Source organism: Trifolium pratense, linkage group LG2, assembly GCF_020283565.1.
Source record: "Trifolium pratense cultivar HEN17-A07 linkage group LG2, ARS_RC_1.1, whole genome shotgun sequence".
In the NCBI taxonomy this organism is placed as follows: domain Eukaryota; kingdom Viridiplantae; phylum Streptophyta; class Magnoliopsida; order Fabales; family Fabaceae; genus Trifolium; species Trifolium pratense.
This window is the reverse complement of record NC_060060.1, coordinates 63,898,679-63,921,411: the sequence shown is the minus strand read 5'-3', so window position 1 is coordinate 63,921,411 and position 22,733 is coordinate 63,898,679. Positions and strand designations below refer to the sequence as shown.

The 22,733-nt window shown below is 32.9% G+C and overlaps 2 long non-coding RNA genes across 30 annotated transcripts; one reads left to right on the top strand and one right to left on the bottom strand.

The window, feature by feature from the left end:
* The first annotated feature begins 7,420 nt into the window (after window positions 1-7,420).
* Window positions 7,421-21,306, top strand: LOC123911382. 29 transcript variants are annotated; one of them, XR_006810513.1, is made up of 17 exons: window positions 7,437-7,814; window positions 7,907-8,100; window positions 8,242-8,335; window positions 8,549-8,641; window positions 9,019-9,118; window positions 14,200-14,240; window positions 14,361-14,444; window positions 14,546-14,825; window positions 15,346-16,386; window positions 16,507-16,590; window positions 16,692-16,972; window positions 17,493-17,786; window positions 18,418-18,594; window positions 20,317-20,401; window positions 20,517-20,618; window positions 20,708-20,806; window positions 21,189-21,306. It is a non-coding gene; the product is annotated as an uncharacterized LOC123911382 (long non-coding RNA). The 29 variants fall into 29 exon arrangements; XR_006810517.1 differs by having other exon boundaries at window positions 20,504-20,618; XR_006810501.1 differs by lacking the exons at window positions 20,317-20,401; window positions 20,517-20,618; window positions 20,708-20,806; window positions 21,189-21,306 and having other exon boundaries at window positions 9,077-9,118; window positions 17,493-17,593; window positions 17,713-17,786; window positions 18,418-18,771.
* Window positions 9,483-18,238, bottom strand: LOC123911384. The gene is made up of 3 exons (XR_006810522.1): window positions 18,168-18,238; window positions 18,057-18,137; window positions 9,483-9,545 (listed from the first exon to the last, which is right to left on the bottom strand). It is a non-coding gene; the product is annotated as an uncharacterized LOC123911384 (long non-coding RNA).
* Window positions 21,307-22,733: the final 1,427 nt, after the last annotated feature.

Sequence of the window (22,733 nt, the reverse complement as noted above, 5' to 3'; positions counted from 1 at the left end):
GGACTTGACAGGAAAAATCATGTTTGATCCTCGTAACATCTATCGGGAGGGCCTAAAATCACTCGAGTAAAAAATTGACTTACAGTCCCCGTGAGCTTAGCTTAGTTAGTAGGGCCTTATATGTACAGGAGTGGATTTTCTAGCTATCAGGTTACTTGACAAAAAAAAAAAACACTGACTTCAAAATCAGATTAGACAGATTAGTGGACCGAATACTGATGTATTTTATTTTTGATTTTTGAAGTTAGCTCTAGTCTTTTACGATGAGGTTAAGAAGGAAGGAATGAAGAAAAGGTATGATAGTGGTAGTGTTACTAAGATGGGATGGGATCAGATCCGTGAGTGTGTGTGTGTGGTGGTGAAAGAAACAAACAAGGACAAAATAATGAGAAATTAGTTTTGTTACTTAGTTCTTAGTACTAACTAATGCTACTAGTAGTAATTAGGTGGAGCTGGAAATAGGAAAAATGGAATAACGTGATGGCAATGGGAAGAATGTGCTGGTAGTAGTACTAGTATGTGGAAGTGGATGGATACATCAAAAATACTTTACTACTGCTTTTATTAATTATTATTTCTCACGGTTGAAATGGGCCGAGAATAATTGCCGCATATAAAGTGCCGACTCCATTAAATGAAAGATAAATAAACAATTAATTTCGCTCTAAATCATCATTATTTCTAAGTACTACTACTAGTGTTTAAACTATTTTTAATTAGCTTTTTTTCTTTTAATTAGGCTAATTATTTCATTAAGTTTTATTAATAAGAATATTTTAAAAAATGAAACTTATTTTAGAATTGAAAAACACACTAATTATTTATTATATTAACAAAAAAACAATCAAAGGTCAAATGAAATATATATATATATATATAAAAAGCCACTAGATTTAGTCTAGTAGTGAGGAATTTGGATAGTACGCTATGAGTTCGATTTTCAGCTCTTTATAAAGAAAAATGTATACAATGAAACGGAGATATTTAAATTGTTTGTAGCCTCGTAGGTTTTCAAGGGTGAAATTGGATCAAGAAAAACAATTTCACGGAGAAATGTCACCCTATGAATATGACAACCGTTTATAGGGAATATACTTTACTACATGTGCAGCATGCTTCTAGGGTGGGTGTGCTTCATATTATTATAAAAAAATTTAGTGGATCTCTTCAATTTTTTATATCATTTTTTTAATTTAATGGTCGGTAAATCACAAAGAGTAAAAACATAAAAAGAAAAAAAAGTGAATGAATAGTTAAAATTACTATAACATGAACAACATAAGAAAAAAATATTAGATAGGATTCAACTCCTTTTCATAGATAAGATATTAGAGTTCAAAAAACCTTTATAAAACAACTTTTTCCATTTATATCTACTAGAAGATACTCCTTTAAATTCGAAATCTTTCATATTAAAGATCTATTTTTTTATCATTAGTTCAAATATTTAGAGTTGGTGTGTGTTCATTTAATATTAGTATTTATTGTGTTTTTACTTTTTGTTTAAGGAAAAATTGTGATGTTGATGGATTAATCTCTGCAGTTACGCGTGGAGAATACCCTTGGTTTAAAAAAAAAATTGTGGTGTTGATGATGTGTTTATTTTATGCATAAATGAATTTGTTTGAGGACCAATGCTCTAGGACCATAAGAGATGGAGACGTCATTTCTCCATCCAAAAATTTAAAGCATTAAGTTAATGAATCATTTGTCTTATAAATCCAACATTCTTCTGATACACAGGGCCCGTTTGGATTAGTTTATTTTTGAGCTTATGCAAACAGCTTATACAATTTTTATGTATTATTATAAGTTTGTCAAGGTAGTTTATGATAAAATAGCTTATAAAATTACAATTTTCACTAGTGTGAACTTATAAAATAGCATAAAACCTAATTTATATTGCATAAGCTGTTTACATAAGCTCAAAAATAAGCTAATCCAAACAGGCCCATAGTCAGTGTAAGACTTAACCACTCACACTTGAAACCCAACACCAAATTCACAAGTAAATTATCAAATCGAGCTTCAAATTATTCATGAGTTGGCTCGGGTCATTGTCAGCCCTGCCCGAAAGGAGTGCATATTTTGACTCTTCGAAAATGAAACCAATGCATACACTAAATATGTTTTGGCTTGTGTAAGTGTGTTATGTCAATATTAGTACGAGTAGCAATTAACTTTGGTACTGTCACCAATCATTATTATGTGAAAACGAAATAAGGAGCTTCATGTTTGACCTTGCTTTTTTTAGATGTAGAAACTTTTTTAATCATAAAGCTAGAAATAATAGCTTTTTAACTAAAGTTAAAATTGTTTCGTAAATCTTTAAAAAAAAATTATAAAAAAAGTTAAAAATTGTTGTTTTTTATTATAATAGGGTTAAAAGATATATTTGATAATATATTATTATTATTTCTAAAATATAGAAACTTTTTTTTTACTATAACTTTTGAAATTGTTGTTTGGCCTAACTTTTTACTTTTAAGTAAAAGGAAGAGAAAAAAAGTTTGGCCAAACGGACCATAAGTAGCTATCGTGTGAACGTTGTTCAAAATTATTTTCGATAGAAGTGTTACACAAAGTATAGACATTTGTAAAATGAAGAACACAGACATATTGAAGCTCACGGTGGACGAAAGCACCTTGCAAGCTATAGTCAATTTTATTTGGAAGAACTTTAATTATAAACCACGGTTTTTTGAATGACTAATGTATTTTATCTTAAATATAAACCAAATATATCAATTTTATTTTTTATCTATTAATTATTTAATAAATTTAAAAAATACATTAATTAGTGAATATTTAATTATTTAATAAATTAATATAGACCAAATACATTAATTATTTAATATAGACCAAATACATTAATTATTTAATAAATTTAAAAAATGAATATTTATTTATAATTTTTTGATGGGGAATATTTATTTATAATTAAGACTGCAAAATATGGTATATAATGAAAGAAGAAGAAAAATAGGAAAAAAAAATAGTTGCACACCTCCATAGAAAGTGCGCTTGGTGAGAATGCGTTAAGCATAGAGACCAATAAATCTTTTTCATCATGGTGGTCCATTTAACCACAACAATTCAAATGTGTCTACCTTTTTTTGGTACAAAACAAATGTGTCTATCTACAATGGATGTTTCGGATTTTTATTACAACAGATGTTTAATAAATATTTGGTTCATGTTAACAAGTATTTTAGGAACTAGATCCTTACCCGTGCGATGCACGGGTGTGATGCGTTGTCTTATATTATAATTGGAGAAATTGAAACAATAAATATTATTAAAATAATAAAATAGAGAATCCGAGATTTAAATTTAAATATGTGATTTTCATATAGATCATTTTTTTTTTTGGATTTTTTTTAATAATTTAGTTGTTTCAATGCAGCGTTGTTTTTTTCATCGTCTTGATCATCAACAATTACAAATTAAAAGATATAAAGATTCCAATCATTTTAATTTTTTTTACATTATTTACAAATATCTACGGGTTTTATACTACTAACTTAAATGTTGTAAGTTTATTATCAAATTCATTATTTTATTTTTTTTGTCAAGTAGCTTAGGACTAAAAAATCTACCTTAAAGATAAAATAAGTGGACTAGTTTGTTTTGGATGTACTCATATATTAATATTAATTTAAATAAATAAATAGTACTACCTCCGTCCCTAATTATAAGACCCTATTTGACCACTACACGTACGCTAATGCGCAATTTTGATCACTAATATCTTTAATTATCTATCAATAAAAATTATAAAAATTTAATATTTTGAAAATACTCAATAAAACAAATTGAACAATATCTTATATGCTAATATTTACATTTATATATTATTAAAAAAATACGGTCAAAACAAGGTAAATGAATAGTATATTTTTGACAAACAAAGTCTTATAATTTGGGACTAAGTAATAATATTATTTTATTTTTTAGTAAAAAGAAAAGAAGAAAGGTACTACTAAGATTGCCAAACATTCCACCCGTTCAAGACAGACGCATCAAATGCACTCTTGCTTTATTATTCTCTCCCCCCACACAAAACAAAACCCTCCCTTCTTCAATTTATATCAATTCCTTCGATTCCATTCCCTTCATTTCATTGCTCATTTTCCGATTGTTAACCAAACTCATATTTTCTTCTTCTTTTATGAGACGGGAAAATAGATTCTAGGGACGAAACCGATAGAATCAAGTCTCAAAGTAGGAATTCTAACAAATTGAATAGAATTCGGTACAAATGAGATTATGCAAACATAAATGAGAGAGTTTTGAGAGAATAAGATAATTGTTCATTGATTGATTGATTATCAAATGAGGCTCAAAGCCTTTAAATACAACCCTAGAGGATAAAAATGTAAAATGACATAAAATAAACTATTAATTGATACTTAATTCCTGTCACAATACCCTCCCCTTCAAACATCCTTATCCTCAAGGATGAAAATTTCTAAGTACCATGCTTAGGAGGTAAGGTCTTTCATTTGAGCACAACTAAAGGGACATGAACACTTCCCCTTTCGATCATTTTCCTATGTAGAATAGCCACAACAAAATATTCTTGATAGTCAAACATAATCATAGAGATGAAACCATCTTCCTGATAATGCTGAGCACATTTGAAATTCAGCTCTAGAGTTTCACCGTCACTTTCTTTGTCCGTAGAAGCATCACTCAGAGAAGCAAATGACTTTGCAACTTGGAGATAGCTTGTGATATATAGCCCCATAAAAAATTCAAAGTTAGCATAAAACTCCACACCCATCACAGGGTAATAATTTCTCACCCTCTTATTGATAATTAAGGTAACCTCATTGACTAAACCCACATGGTTGCTACTGAAAAAACTGCAGAACTGGTAGCTTGGTATATTGTGATTCCAAGGGAGATTGGTATTTCCTCAAGACAGCACGTGCCCTTAAAATAATTCAGTTTCATATGAGCAGACATGAGAGCCCTCCAATAAATTGTCTCCCTATCATGGGGGTATTCTCTAAAGAAATGTTCAAATATGATCCATGTGTTGAAAACCAATCCTTCCACTTGCTTAACACTTTTAGAGCATAAAAACGACCATTGTAGATCATCTTCCTATGCAAAACGATCACCAATTTTGTGTGTTGAAAGATTAGCAACAATTTCTTAGTTAAACAGTGATAAGTATCATAAAGTGGTGCTAAACATGGTTTCCACGCAGGAGAATTATAGACATCAATCAACCACTTTTTTGCACTATCCAAATTAGCTTCAACCCACGAGTCTACATAAATCATAACCATCGGTAACAGAAAACCATAAGTTCTCGCTATCATATTATAAGAGAATGCAACACCATCAATTAATCTTACACTACGATCAAAATAACCTTGACGATCCACCAAAACATAACCATAATCATCAAGAAAAAGAGCATTCAAGTAATTCCAAATGTGAACGTGTAGTGCAATTGACAACTCATGGAACTGTTGCAGATTAAATTCATTTATTTCTAAAGAATCAAAACTACCATTATTTTTAATGGTATTAGCATGCTTTTGAATACAAGCATAAATATTTGGCACTTCAGTCTGCCAATTTGTACCCAAGAGTTATGCACCAGTGCACAACAATTTAATAGGAATTTGATCAAATTCAAATTTTGGAGTTTGATCTTGAGTGTTAGAATCACTGTCATAATAGAAATAGGTGAACCTAGTCACAAACTTGACATTGCTGAACATGGATGTAAGTTCAACAAGATTAGGTGTATCTTGTAATGAGGCTAAATTAACAAGTTGTGTTTCCAAAAAATAGCAAGACATATCAAACACTTGGAGGGTATAATCAGGGTCTTCAAGTAGATTATGGTAAGTACAATTTATAAACAAATTTGCCTCCACACAGTTCAGTAAATAAATCCACATCCTTCTTAAAAGCCATTTTGTCATTTCATCATAATAAATCCAAACACAATTAGAGTCACAACCATTAATAAGGAAATGGTATTGAAAAACCTGGAATAACACTTTCATCGACTGAAAATGTTGATATGGTGGTATTGGCGGTGATGTCGGAATCTCCGTGGCATTATAATTGTCGTTCGGTGGTGTGTTGAATAACAACCTTTCAAATATGACACGTTTAAGCTTTTCCAATCCAATATTGGGTCTGCAATTCTCAACTCCTTTACCAAAAACCATGGCAGTTTCATCCTCCATGTTGGTGCGAGGCTTGCTTGCAACTGCAATAGATTTTCACACGTTGTCGAATCTCGGGGTTTGGTCGTTGGCAAACTCTCCTCTATAGCAGCTTGGTGGATGTTTCTCGATGAAACTGAGGCGGCGACCTTGTCTGGTGGTTCCGGCAGCGGAATTATTGTCGGAATCGAAACGGGGAGAACACAGTGGGTGTGGTAACAATCGCTTAAGATGGACGAGGTTTTGTCAAGACACTCCATTTTCGTGTTGAGTTCCATGATTTTCTCTTTACCATGCAATTTATCAGTATCGTTGTCACCGAACTTCAATGGGTCGAAGGAAAACATAGTTGAATCGGTGAGGGATGGAGATTTTAGTGGAATTGTGGTTGAACTAGGGGTTTTCTGAATTTGCTCGTCGGTTTCTGGTTCATGAACATTTGTGTTGTGGTTGAATGTGTCTATACCTTGTGATTTAGGAGTAACTGTGGTGGTTCCGGTGGTGAGGGAATAAGCTTCTGCAGATTTAGAACCATGTCCCTCATTCTGCTTCTGCTCTATAGGACCTTCACTGTCCAGTTCAGTTTCTTCTTCATTTTCCTTCATTATCATTTGAATATTTGTGTGATGAAGCAATTGATGTTCTACAGTAAAAGGTTTATCACATATGAAACATATACCCATTTGCATCTTTTCTTCAGCTTCCTCAACGGTACAAATTCTCACCAATTTGTATTTTGCACCCATTAGCGCTGAATCGAAGCTCTAGATACCAATTGAGACGGGAAAATAGATTCTAGGGACGAAACCGATAGAATCAAATCTCAAAGTAGGAATTCTAACAAATTGAATAGAATTCGGTACAAATGAGATTATGCAAACATAAATGAGAGAGTTTTGAGAGAATAAGATAATTGTTCATTGATTGATTGATTATCAAATGAGGCTCAAGGCCTTTAAATACAACCCTAGAGATAAAAATGTAAAATGACATAAAATAAACTATGGCAAATGCTAAATAGTGCCACAGGGGCACTTGTTAAGGATTCAAATTTAGAAAGTTTTACTTGGAAATAATGTAGTCAATACAACAAAAAATTATATTTTGATGTTTTCCATGCACAACTTTTATTTTATTTATTCTTTTGGTTCCCCGGAGGCACTGATTAGAAAGACCCATAAACTATTAATTGATACTTAATTCGTCTCACATTTTCCCTCTTCGCACGCACGTCGTTACGTTACCTTCGTTCGTCAATCTCTGTCTCGTGTCGTGTGTGTCTCTAGCCTCTAGGGTTAATTTTCCCTTCTTCAACCTCTGTCAACGAACAAGTTCTTTTTCCACACTCTTCGTCTAGGGTTAATTCCCTTCAATTTACATTCAAAGTTTCAAGAAAGAAAGAACAACGACCACTAATCTCTTCGTTTAGGGTTAAAATTATCTTTGTAATCTCTTCTCTCGTTCATCAATTCTGTTCGATTCAGTTTCCTATTTGGGAATTTTTGAGAAAAACCAGAATTCGAATCAAAAGAAGGAAGAAATTTGTTCGAAATTACTTTTACGGTTGCTGTCTTCTCGGTATCTCTCAGGGTTCGACATTCACTAATCCACTTGACGGTAATTTTTTGATCTTTTCTTGAAAAATCAGTTGTTGAAATTCGATTAAATTGCATTCTGATGCATTTCAAATTAAATTAATTTTGTTATAGGTCACAAAAAATGTAGAAGTGATGTAGAATACTAACATGTGTTCGAATTGACATAACACTTTATTGATTTGATTCCATAAAGAAAAAATGCAACTCTGTGAAGAATGTGGATTTGGACCTTCCTTTCAATATGTCAAAGAAAACAAAGGATTTGACTCTCGGGTGGTCAACTCCTATGTAAAACATGTGCTAGGGTTTGTGTAACTTACCTTTTTCTTCTAACAATTTATATTTAAGTCTGAAATGGAAAAGTTATAATTGAAGGTTTATCCATTATACCACCACACTTGATATCTAACTGTTTTATTCTGATTTTCATTATCTGTTTCTTGAAGAATCTTGGAAGCAGTGATTATTTCTGCCCTGCATGTGAAGTGAAGTTTAATTTTGAATTATCTGATTCTGAAAAATCACATACAAAAAAGTCAAGTAAGTTTATAGACATGGTTTGTGTTTTTTCTCCACACCCCCTATTTGTATCCTAACTCAGGAATTCCATGTAACTTTCTTATCAAGCTTATCCCATTTAAGAGTCAACCATGTCTGCCATTTTAACATATTTCTCTAGGTTTTTGAATAAACATCATTTTGTTTTGCTTCTTGTAGTTTTTATTTTTGACTATATTGGAGGTTTTTGTATAGATGGAACAAAAACAATGGGCAGTTAGTACTTCCAAAGAAGGTCACTGTTCTCTGCAATGGTGTCTAAGGAATATATTTTCCAAGACTTCACTTGTAAGCATAAACTCCTTCGTAAGTGTTTTACGTAATTTTTTTTTTCCTATATTGTGCTCTGTTTATCATCATAGATTTTGTCTGTTATAGTTATTATCTAAATAAACTTAGTTTGTTTGTTTGTAAAACATGTGACAAGTAGTAACAGATTAGTATCTTTTTTAAATTGGTAATTGAAAGTTTATAACAACTACCCACAACCCACAATGCTATTTGATTTTGTGTTCTTCATCAATGGAATTTTCTTTTTTACTAAAATGAAAACCTGATGGGAATTTTTGATATGTAGTTCACTGTGATCAGTATTCAGTACTTCGTCACAAAATTACATCCAATGAATTTTATTTCTTGCTTTTGATGTTGTTGTGACCAAATAGAGATGCATCTACTGATGTTATTGCCAATGTTGCACTTTTGCCACATGAGGGTGTGAAGGTGATGGGCTCCAAAATTTGTCAAGTCTGCAAGAACCTTGTGGTATGCTTATAAACTTGTTACTTGTTAGCCTCTAAACTGTGGCAGGGTTGCGATGCATCTCTTATCATTTTTGTAATGCCAATATTTTTTTTCAGTAAATTTTCACTTTGTTGTCTATTGCTTTGTTCTCAAATTGAGAACCCAAAATCTGCACTACTCACTAACTCAAGTTGTTTTGCATATTATGTTGTGCAATACTCTTGATATATTCAAAGTTCATGTATTTTCATATCATCCTCTCTACCTCTTTTGTTTTTTTATCTAAATCTTTTTAAATCACAATACTTTGGTTTTTGTTTGTTTACAATGTTTGATCTACTTCTACTATATTTTAAACGTATAGCTTTTGTCTTTTCTATGATCACTTGCGCTTGCAAGTTATTATCTTTCACCTTGGAGTGAGACTACATTGATTAGAATTTAGAACCTACCACTTTTTATTTTCTAAAATTGTTGGAAAATATTTAGTTTCCTAGTTTGTTATTTCTAGGAGATTCTAAGCTTATCTATTATTTCCTTTTATGTTTGTACTCTTCCTATTTAAACCAGCCTTGAGCTGAGGAATAACACACAACAGTATTCACTTATTATTTTCTACATGGTATCGAGAGCTCCCGATTTTGGGGGTCTCGCTTCCGCAAAACCCTAGCCGCCGTCGTGTTTACAATCCGACCACGACAATTGATTTTGTGCGGCACTGTTCATCCGCGGTACTGTTCACCAACCGCACTGTTCACACATACTGTTCACGGAATCACTGTTCACGTGTACTGTTCACCGGCGTTACTTTTTCTTTGCTGCTTCCGGTACTACTTGGCTAAGATTATTAATTATGACGTTTTTTTATTCTCGACGACGATCATCCACTTTCAAATACCGTCGTGAATGCAAATATTGTCATCGTTTGGGACATACTATTTTTCAATGTTGGAAATTACATGGTCTTCCGCGACCTTCAAATCGGAAGAACAAAGGTGGAGGTGAGGGTCATACATTCCAAGCTAGTAATTCTGATCAAGAGCAACAGTCTTCTTCAATTCAGCTTTCATTCACGATGGAACAACTAGACAGACTGTACAAAATTCTTGAATCTAACACTCTTTCTGGCTCTGTTGCCCCAAAAGGTACTTCTGCCCTTTTTAGTGTCAGTCCCAGTCGTGCTTGGATAGTAGATTCGGGTGCAAGTGATCACATGACAGGTGATTCTACTCTGTTTTCTTCTTATAGTCCATGTGCAGGTAACCATAAAATAAAAATTGTAGATGGATCCTTTTCAGCCATTACGGGTAAAGGTTTGATTGTGTTGTCTCCAAGTCTAACCCTTAAAGATGTTCTTCATGTCCCAAATCTATCTTGTAGTCTCATGTCTGTCAGTAAATTAGCCCAAGATAGAAATTGTCAAACTAATTTTTTCCGTACTCATTGTGTTTTTCAGGATTTGAACTCGGGGAAGATGATTGGTAGTGCTAAGGAGAGTGGAGGACTCTACTACTTCGACATTGAACCTGAATCACAACTACCTTCCAAACCAATAAGTTCATGCTTTGAATCCTTTTTAGTTCTGAATAATAATAATGATGATGTTATGTTATGGCATTCACGATTAGGTCATCCTAGTTTTCCTTATTTAAAACACTTATTTCCCGAGTTATTTCGTAATAAGGATTTGTCTTTGTTTAAATGTGAAGCATGTGGATTTGCAAAACATCATCGTTCTCATTTTCCATTACAGCCCTACAAACCATCAAAACCTTTTTCTGTTATTCACAGTGATGTTTGGGGCCTTAACCGAACGAGTACACTTTCTCATAAAAAATGGTTTATCACATTTATAGATGATCACTCAAGAGTTTGTTGGGTGTACTTGTTAAAGGGAAAATCTGACGTTTGTCAGGCCGTAAAAGATTTTGTTAAAATGGTGCAAAATCAATTTTAAACAAATATTCAAGTATTTAGAAGTGATAACGGCAAAGAATATTTTAACACAATGTTGAGTGATTTTTTTCGTGAAAATGGAATTGTGCATCAAAGTTCATGTCCTAACACTCCCCAACAAAATGGAGTTGCAGAAAGGAAAAATAGGCACTTGTTGGAGGTGGCTAGAGCCTTACTTTTCGCAAGTAAAGTACCAAATTATTTGTGGGGTGAAGCAGTTTTAACTGCTGCATACTTAATTAACAGAGTGCCCTCCAAAGTTCTTAATTTTCAAACTCCAATTCATATTTTCAAAAAATGTTTTCCTAATGATCGTGTTTCAAACGATTTGACCTTAAAAATCTTTGGTTGCACTGCATTTGTTCATGAACATATGAATATTAGCAAACTCGAACCGCGTGCTATAAAATGTGTTTTTGTTGGGTATTCTCCAACCCAGAAGGGATATAAATGTTTTGATCCAAAAAACCAGAAAATGTTTGTCACCATGGATGTTACATTCTTTGAAAACAAACTTTTTTTTGACACGCATCTTCAGGGGGGGAATTTAAATGAAGATTCGTTTCAAACTGAGGACATGAGTTTTTTTAATAATTTATCTTTGCCGATATCACAAAGTTCTAAGACTTATACTTCTGCACCAACGAAAAATGGCCATGATTCTTTATCTAATCCTACTCCTGTTATGAGTAGTGAACTTGGTGAATCCGAGCCTAAATTTTCTCATGAAGAAAACAATGAGAATCTTGAAAACGATGATAATGGTGATCTAATTGAAATGCCACAAAATAATGAGTCATATAAAGATAATAGGTTTGAAGCAGGAAACAAGACTTGGAAAGGAAAGGTTTTTGTGAGAAAGAATCACAAAGAAAGTGATGAGTCCACATCTCAACACTGTCATGAATCTGAACCGGGGGATGATCAACTTCCTAAAAAAAGAAAAGGTAAGTCTATCTCTGTTTCTGAGAGTCGTATTTTGTATCCTGATATCGATGATCCTGTGGCTGTTAGAAAACCTGTTAGATCTTGCACTAAATACCCATTGTCCAATTTTATATCATATTCAAATTTGTCTTCTTCTTTTTCTGCCTTCACCTCAAAATTGTCTAGTGTAGAGATTCCAAAAAATGTACAGGTTGCTCTAGAAGTTCCAAAGTGGAGGGAAGCTGTACTTGAGGAGATGAAAGCTCTTGAAAAGAACAAAACCTGGAGTGTTATGACACTACCGGATGGCAAGAAGACGGTTGGATGCAAATGGGTGTTTACTGTGAAGTATAATTCAGATGGGTCAATCGAAAGGTACAAGGCTCGATTGGTGGCTAAGGGTTTTACTCAAACCTATGGTATAGACTACTCAGAGACTTTTGCTCCTGTTGCAAAATTGAACACTGTCAGAATTCTCTTGTCTCTTGCTGCTAACTTAGATTGGCCCCTACATCAGTTGGATGTTAAGAATGCTTTTCTCAATGGTGATTTAGAAGAAGTATATATGGACATTCCTCCTGGCTTTGAAGACAAGTTTGGATCAAATGTATGCAAACTAAATAAGTCTTTGTATGGATTAAAGCAGTCTCCTAGAGCTTGGTTTGAAAAATTCACTTATTCCATGAAGAAACAAGGGTACATTCAAGGACAAGCTGACCACACCTTGTTTACAAAGTTTTCCCAAGATGGAAAAATTGTTGTCCTAATTGTTTATGTTGATGATATCGTCCTTACTCCTTACTGGAGATGATATAGTTGAAATGGCAAGAGTAAAAGAGAAATTAGCATTAGACTTTGAAATCAAGGACCTGGGATCCATGAGATATTTTCTTGGTATGGAGGTTGCTCGATCAAAAGATGGTATTGTAGTTTCCCAACAAAAATACATTCTAGATTTATTGAAAGAAACAGGAATGAGTAGATGTCGACCAGCAAATACTCCCATGGATCCTAATGCAAAACTTTGGGAAGAAGGTAGTGTTCCTGTTGATACTGGAAGGTACCAGAGATTGGTTGGAAAACTGATTTATTTGTCACACACTAGACCTGACATTGCTTTCTCGGTTAGTGTAGTAAGTCAGTTTATGCATTCTCCTTTTGAGGAACATCTTGAGGCAGTCTATAGGATACTGCGATATTTGAAAGCAAATCCTGGAAAGGGATTATTTTTTAAGAAGACTAGTGAAAGAAATGTGTCTATCTTTACCGATGCTGATTGGGCAGGTTCGATTACTGATAGAAGATCAACCTCTGGATATTGTGCCTATGTTTGGGGTAATCTTGTGACATGGAGGAGCAAGAAACAAGGAGTTGTAGCAAGAAGTAGTGCAGAAGCTGAGTTTAGAGCTATGGCTCAAGGTATATGTGAAGGATTATGGATCCACAGAGTCCTAGAAGAGCTTAAGATGAAAATTGAGCTTCCATTGAAATTATACTCTGACAGTAAAGCCGCTATTAGCATAGCTCATAACCCAACTCAACATGACAGAACCAAGCATATTGAGATCGATCGACATTTCATAAAAGAGAAGTTAGATGCCGGAATCATATGTCTACCTTTTGTAACTTCGAGTCAGCAAACTGCAGATATCTTAACCAAAAGTTTGGCAAGACCCACCTTTGAGCATTTGATCGGCAAGTTGGGCATGACAGATATCTATGCACCAACTTGAGGGGGGTGTTGGAAAATATTTAGTTTCCTAGTTTGTTATTTCTAGGAGATTCTAAGCTTATCTATTATTTCCTTTTATGTTTGTACTCTTCTTATTTAAACCAGCCTTGAGCTGAGGAATAACACACAATAGTATTCACTTATTATTTTCTACAAAAATCAACATTGCATTGTAGTCTTGGAAAAGTGAAAATAATGAATCTAAAGAATGCTCTGCCTTTGATAAGGTAATTTAGGTTTCCATTACCTCTGTTTCAGGCTTGATTTTTATTTAAACTGACGATGTTTGATTCGAAAACGATGCTTCTACTCTTAAACTAAAATGTTTTCCTTTTAATTAGTCTGTGTTGTTTAATGTTACTGGAGATTTTATTGTGTGAATCAACTTATATTAGAGATATCCAAATATTAGTCCCTAAAATTAATCATTGTATTTTTTATTTTGCACGGGCATACTGTAAACTAAATGACGATCGTCTGTTTGCAGTTGACATAGAAGAGAGGGTGTGAAAGGCATAAGTTACTTGGGTTAGTATCTTTTACAAGCCTATCATGATTTCATTTTCACACTAATGCCTTTTCAGCTATGTTTGCAATTCTACATGGATTTAATGTTTGTTTTTTGTGGCTTATTGTTTTTTGATGCAGAAAAATTTGCATAGAAAGAAGCGCAGATAGTTGGAAGCAGATAGAGAGATGTTGGAGGATGACGAGCAAGATGACAAACCAAAAGTAAGCCCTCGTTACCTGTTAACTTTATATGGTTAAGGCTGGGATGTATTTGTTATTCCTCACTTTCTGTTCCGCTGAAATTGAAATGCATAAAATTGCAGGGTGAGGGGACAGATAAGAATGAAAAGGCTGGATTGACACATGCTGATCTTGCTTACCGACCTGCAAACGCAGGAAAGGCCACCACCAAGAGGGCACTAGACTCTGACAAGATTTTGAAGAAGCCTCAAAAGAAATTTAATAAATCTAATCCTTTGCGAAAGCCTTCCTCTTCAAGGACAGAAGAAATGCGGAGCTATTCCAGATGAAGGATAAAAAGCCATAATAGAGAGGTTCTGGAACAGGAAAGAAGGCGAAGAAGTCATTCAAAAGCAAGTCACGGTATCAATTAAAAAATCTATCTCATTTTTTAAACTCTTATCTGATCCTTTTAGTCATCGATAAAGATATTAATTTCGTTCTTGATCAACTCATAAAAATGTCTTTTGTTTCTGTTATGTGATTGATGTGAGGCTTTCTAGAGGGGAACATAACAAATAATGATATAATCCTTTTCATGATCTTGGTGCTAAAAAAAAGGTCTAAACATTTTTACTTAATATCCACCCTAACTCTCCCAGGTATTTATGTGCCTATAGTAACTATGATGTTCATAGTTGTAGTTTCCATGTGTTTTGGGTTTTATTTTTGTCTGTCCCCATATACTACCTAGGAGATGCTGCTTTGTTTTCCAACTTTACCCTTTTATCAAAATTCAAATACTTTCATACCCCTCCAATCAAAACAACATCTCGCATAACATATTAACCTCTAGGCAGCGATTTCCTTTCCTTTATTTCTCCAATTCTCTAACTGCTATTTTCTTCTTATTTTCTCGAAATTTCGGTTGCTGAAAATTTAGAAAGATGAGACTTCAATTTGAAGGAATTTTGAGAGGAAGAGAGGGATCGAAAGAGGGTGACTTGAGATTTGAAAGAGGTGATCTGAGATACTACATTTTACGTTGAGAATCATCTAATTCCCATTATATTTTTATTTTTTTCCATTTTCAGTGTGGAAAATTGACATAATTTCTATTGCATTTCAATCTTCTAACTTTAATTTGTTTTCATTTTCTCCAGAAAAGTGGTTTTGTTTAGCAATCACAAGTTTCATAACACTGGCAGGGTTGCAAAGCAGCTCTCTTGTAATTTTTGTAATGCCAATATTTTTTTTCAGTAAATTTTCTCTTTGTTGTCTATGGTTTTGTTCTCAAATTGAGAACCCAAAATTTGCACTACTCACTAACTCACGTTGTTTTGCATATTATGTTGTGCAATACTTTTGATATATTCAAAGTTCATCTATTTTCATATCATCCTCTCTACCTCTTTTGTTTTTTTATCTAAATCTTTTTAAATCACAATACTTTGATTTTTGTTTGTTTACAATGTTTGATCTACTTCTACTATATTTTAAACGTATAGCTTTTGTCTTTTCTATGATCACTTTCGCTTGCAAGTTATTATCTTTCACCTTGGAGTGAGACTACATTGATTAGAATTTAGAACCTACCATTTTTTATTTTCTAAAATCAACATTGCATTGTAGTCTTGGAAAAGTGAAAATAATGAATCTGAAGAATGCTTTGCTTTTGTTAAGGTAATATAGGTTTCCATTACCTCTGTTTCAGGCTTGATTTTTATTTAAACTGACAATGTTTGATTCGAAAATGATGCTTCTACTCTTAAACTAAAATGTTTTCCTTTTAATTAGTCTGTGTTGTTTAATGTTACTGGAGATTTTATTGTGTGAATCGACTTATATTAGAGATATCCAAATATTAGTCCCTAAAATTAATCATTGTATTTTTTATTTTGCATGGGCATGCTGTAAACTAAATGACGATCGTCTGTTGGCAGTTGACATAGAAGAGAGGGTGTGAAAGGCACAAGTTACTTGGGTTAGTATCTTTTACAAGCCTATCATGATTTCATTTTCACACTAATGCCTTTTCAGCTATGTTTGCAATTCTACATGGATTTAATGTTTGTTTTTTGTGGCTTATTGTTTTTTGATGCAGAAAAATTTGCATAGAAAGAAGCGCAGAAAGTTGGAAGCAGATAGAGAGATGTTGGAGGATGCCGAGCAAGATGACAAACCAAAAGTAAGCCCTCGTTACCTGTTAACTTTATATGGTTAAGGTTGGGATGTATTTGTTATTCCTCACTTTCTGTTCCGCTGAAATTGAAATGCATAAAATTGCAGGGTGAGGGGACGGATAAAAATGAAAAGGCTGGATTGACACATGCTGATCTTGCTTACCGACCTGCAAACGCAGGAAAGGCCACCACCAAGAGGGCACTAGACTCTGACAAGATTTTGAAGAAGCCTCAAAAGAAATCTAATAAATCTAATCCTTTGCGAAAGCCTTCCTCTTCAAGGACAGAAGAAATGCGGGAGCTATTCCAGACGAAGGATAAAAAGCCATAATAGAGAGGTTCTGGAACAGGAAAGAAGGCGAAGAAGTCATTCAAAAGCAAGTCACGGTATCAATTAAAAAACATATCTCATTTTTTAAACTCTTATCTGATCCTTTTAGTCATCGATAAAGATATTAATTTCGTTCTTGATCAACTCATAAAAATGTCTTTTGTTTCTGTTATGTGATTGATGTGAGGCTTTCTAGAGGGGAACTTAACAAATAATAATATAATCCTTTTCATGATCTTGGTGCTAAAAAAAAGGTCTAAACATTTTTACTTAATATCCACCATAACTCTCCCAGGTATTTATGTGCCTATAGTAACTATGTTGTTCATAGTTGTAGTTTCCATGTGTTTTGGGTTTTATTTTTGTCTATCCCCATATACTACCTAGGAGATGCTGCTTTGTTTTCCAACTTTACCCTTTTATCAAAATTCAAATACTTTCATACCCCTCCAATCAAAACAACATCTCGCATAACATATTAATCTCTAGGCAGCGATTTCCTTTCCTTTATTTCTCCAATTCTCTAAATGCTATTTTCTTCTTATTTTCTCGAAATTTCGGTTGCTGAATATTTAGAAAGATGAGACTTCAATTTGAAGGAATTTTGAGAGGAAGAGAGGGATCGAAAGAGGTTGACTTGGATTTGAAAGAGGTGATCTGAGATACTACATTTTACGGTGAGAATCATCTAATTCCCATTATTTTTTTATTTTTTTTCCATTTTCAGTGTGGAAAATTGACATAATTTCTATTGCATTTCAATCTTCTAACTTTACTTTGTTTTCATTTTTTTCAGAAAAGTGGTTTTGTTTATCAATCACAAGTTTCATAAAACTGGCAGGGTTGCAAAGCAGCTCTCTTGTAATTTTTGTAATTTTTGTTTATCAATCTACTCACTAACTCAAGTTGTTTTGCATATTATGTCGTGCAATATTCTTGATATATTCAAAGTTAAACTATTTTCATATCATCAACTTTTTTGTTTTTTTATCTAAATCTTTTTAAATCACAATACTTTGGTTTTTATCTAAATCTTCTACTATATTTTGAACGTATAGCTTTTGTCATTTCTATGATCACTTGCTTGCAAGTTATTATCTTTCACCTTGGAGTGAGACTACATTGATTAGAATTTAGAACCTACCATTTTTTATTTTCTAAAATCAACATTGCATTGTAGTCTTAGAAAAGTGAAAATAATGAATCTGAAGAATGCTTTGCCTTTGATAAGGTAATAAAGGTTTCAATTACCTCTGTTTCAGGCTTGATTTTTATTTAAACTGACGATGTTTGATTCCAAAATGATGCTTCTACTCTTAAACTAAAATGTTTTGCTTTTAATTAGTCTGTGTTGTTTAATGTTACTGGAGGTTTTATCGTGTGATTCGACTTATATTAGAGATATCCCAATATAATAGTACGTAAAATTAATCATTGTATTTTTTATTTTGCACGGGCATACCGTAAACTAAATGATGATCGTATGTTGGCAATTGGCTAGAAAGAGACTTCTCAGGTATTTCCACTTCTCTGGTTCTTGCTTATTTTTCTTCATCTGGCACTGGCATATCTGAGTTATGACCCAAACTTTACTGACAACTTGGAGGAGGATATTGATGATGAAGGTCATGAAGAGGAGGAGGATGAGTATGTGGCTATGTGGTTCACTTAATTGCCTGTATGGTATTCATATTTGCACAATATTTTTCTTGTTTATAATGTCATATATGCAATATTATTTTCCAGCGAGAGTGCAAATGAATATACAGATGATGAAGATGCCAGCTGGAAAGTTATGTAACCTATGTCATTATGTAACCTATATCATACCTCAGATTTTCCATGTTTTCCAGAAGATTTGTAAGCTGTCATTTGTTATCTTAGAGCACTTCTGTTATGACTGGTATCTATGGCTTCGTTGCTGCTGTTACAGATATAGCACTATACAAATTTATATCTAAACATTGTTCCTTAGATTAAAGTTACAAGAGAATACCCATTTTTGCATATGACCTTAATAGTTAGCTAAAGCTCCTTGTATGTGCGAACATGCTTCCAAATTCTATTATATATATATATATATATATATATATATATATATATATATATATATATATATATATATATATATATATATAGGGAGGGATCAAATTACACCGGTGTAATTTTAAAATAATTACACTCATTAACAACCCTTGATTTTATTTTGATCTAGTGGCTATTAATGAGTCACTTATAAAATCACAACATTCTATATTAATAAATTAAAAGATCTCTTTTTATCTCTCACCCTCCTTTTCTTTCCTTTTTGGTTTTTATTACACCTTTACAATACAAAATTACAAAGTCATTTTTGTCGCTACTGTTCTCAACATAGACAATGAAACAAAAATTACATAGACAAAATTCTACAAACTCTGTAGTACGTAACATTGCAGTATTATGATTATCTAGGATTAATTCCGGAAAAATAAAACTTCCATCGAAAAGAAACAAATGAAAGGCTTTCATAAAAATTCTCGTAGATTCGAGAATGAGATTTTCATCCTGTACGTGTCAAAAGATTTTATAGCCCACGTATCATTATTCTTTTCTTTTGATACAATGAGTGATACTGGACATCCCATGTGCATGGTTGAACATTTTCTCTTCACTTCCAAGTTGCCATCGTTTTTACTTTTCTCAGGTAGTTTACCTTCCCTAACACATACCAAAATGCAATAATTTGGCTTTCTAGATCGGATACGAATCCCAAATCCTTTTATCTTTGCAAACGATTTATAGAACTCTGTAGCCTCTTCCAATGAATTAAATTTCATTCCAACATGAGGCTCGATATTCTCATCAATAATTTGTAGCTCACCATGAATATTAGAATGTGTTTCTAATTTAGTATCATCAGAAACAGCCACCATCATCATGTCAGAAAAATTGATAGTATCTAAATCCATTGTTAGCAAACCTAAAAAGAAATTTGAAAGTAATAACTTAAAATTACTACCACCGAAATGTCCAGTACTCTGTAAGGCAATGGATAGATACAAGGTGTATTGTTCCCCAAAAAGGAAAGAAAAAGAGGGTAAGAGAAAAAAAGAGATCTTTTAATTTATTAATATAGAATGTTGTGATTTTATAAGTAACTAATTAATAGCCACTAGATCAAAATAAAATCAACGGTTGTTAATGGGTGTAATTATTGATAAAATTACACCGGTGTAATTTGATCTCTCCCCATATATATATATATAATAATAATAATAAGCTTTGTCAAGAGCAATACGATCATTCACTGTGGCTATCACTTCAACTTTTCTATAGTCAAGCCCAGTTTTTACAATTATTACCTCATAACTCATACTGTGTCACAAATTGACTATCTCAACACTGACATGCAATGCAGTCCTAACTGGTTGTTGAAGCAAGAACTGTCAGATATTGTCAAGTCTATCAGTAGGTAGTTGCGTGAGAAATCCATCAAAACAAAGGTACGTAGTTAAATATATAACCAAAAAAAAGGTAATTAAATATTTAAGCATTAAACTTGGTTGATATCCATTAAACTCAAGTCTAAAAAATTATAAGCATAGTTTGTCCTTGCAGGGTGGTGCCTTTTCTGTTTTGAAAGAACTCGTTGTTGTCTTGCCCAACTGTCTTGCAGACCACATTGGGTCACTGATTCCTGGAATTGAAAAAGCATTAAATGTAAGCAATACTCTCTTGAGTTAAACCTTTCTGTACTCTTACGTGGTTTTTGCTATTGATCTATATTTTGTCATTATTTTTCTTTTCAGGACAAGTTATCTACCTCAAATTTGAAGATCGAAGCGCTGATATTTACAAGATTGGTATTATCTTCGCATTCTCCTGATGTATTCCACCCTTATATCAAGGTAAGAGTATGAGGATTTGTTTGATTTACTCTTTGAATTGGTTTAACCACTTGTATTTTAGGGGCCCAATGGCGGTGCCTTGAAATTCTTTATTTGTTACGGTATTAACTTTTCTATTTTATGATACTCAAAATTTTTAAAAAAATTACGATAGTATGTATGATTTTACAGATTGGATGTTTGTTGTCCTGTTTCACATAATTTGGATTGGAAAGTTACAAAATTGAAATCCTAAAATCAAAACGCTACCCCCTTTCGTTTCCCTCTCCCATTCGTTTGCACGCAGACTAAACTTGAAATCCTAAAATCAACTTAAACACCATGAATCCTCCCCGCTGCACATCACTCACTCACTGATTCATTCTGTCGCATCAATTTTCAGTTTCGACTTCCTTTTGGTTTCAATCTCTTACTTTCCTCCTATCTGATTATCTTCGACTTTTATTTTTCTTCGCACATCTGAAATACTCCTCCTCATACGTGCTCTCCGTCACCGATGAAGGTAAGGACGACCCAAACCTTTTTTTTCCCTGTTGCATTATTTTGTCCCCAATTGCTATTTTTTAAATCTTTTTACGTTGTCCATATGGTTATGTTAAAAGTTATATCATTTTATTGATTTGCTTTCTACTCTAATTTGAAACCTAATTTCTTAATTGTTGCAAATGGTAAAGGGAAACGGGAAGATAGAGCATGGTTGAGATTTCCCAAAAATGATAAGAGATAGAATTTGTTATCGAATAATCGGGTGAGTATATCCAAACAAACCCATTCATTCTCTTTAATTTAATATTTTCTAATGTTGAATATTAATTGAATATTCATTCTCTTTATCGAATATTTTCTAATGTTGTCTCCTAGTTAATATTCACATTTTTTTAATTATGAATTTGGGGATCTTTGATTTTGTTTCTATGAAATATATGGTGACTAAACCCGTTCCTGGGAGTCAAGGAGAGCATGGTGTTATTGGATCAACGAGCAGAATTCCTTTAAATGATATTGCTAACGGTAATGAATCAATTTAAATGCAATTTTTTATAGTATTGTAATTATTATTAATTGAAATATACTTCTGCAACTGCTATTTCAACCTGCTGTAGTGATTTTGGACGTACCTTTTTTTTTGCAGCATGAACTGTGTTGGTTGTGTCTGTTTTATAACAATTGTGCTTTGAACCAAATCTGCCCTGTTTTTGCAGCATGGTTATTTTTCACTATCAGAATATAATTAGCCTTCTATGAAAGAAATTAAGTTATAGTTTTTATAGTATACACATTCTGCAGAATATAATTAGCCTTCTATGGTTATTATTCACATTCTGCAGCATGGTTATTTTTTATAGTATTGTAATTATTATTAATTGAAATATACTTCTGCAACTGCTATTTCAACCTGCTGTAGTGATTTTGGACGTACCTTTTTTTTTGCAGCATGAAGTGTGTTGGTTGTGTCTGTTTTATAGCAATTGTGCTTTGAACCAAATCTGCCCATGATTTTTGCAAGGGATTGTCTTGTTAACCCGAAAATGTTGGATGATGCCTTAATGCGAAAGCTAGTTGTTGCGTTAAATGCAATTGTGCTTTGATGAAAAATATAACATATGTTTACTATTGTGTTTTGATGACCCTAGTCCCTTAATTCAATTATGTGAATGCAATTAGAAGTGATTTTTCATTAATGTTTCATAAGTTTTGTAAGGGAATGTGAAAGTTGGAATCGATAGACACTTATACCCTCATAAAATCTCAATGAATTGATGTAAGTATTTTGTTTTTAATGATATATTAGTATTAATATCTTGAAATATTATTAGTTAAACAATTTAACTATTAAATCGTTAATCTTTGTTAGTTTATTTGAAACATGTAATCTTTTTCAAAAAGGTTTAACGGCGCAACTTGTTGTCCGCTTACCTTCCATCCA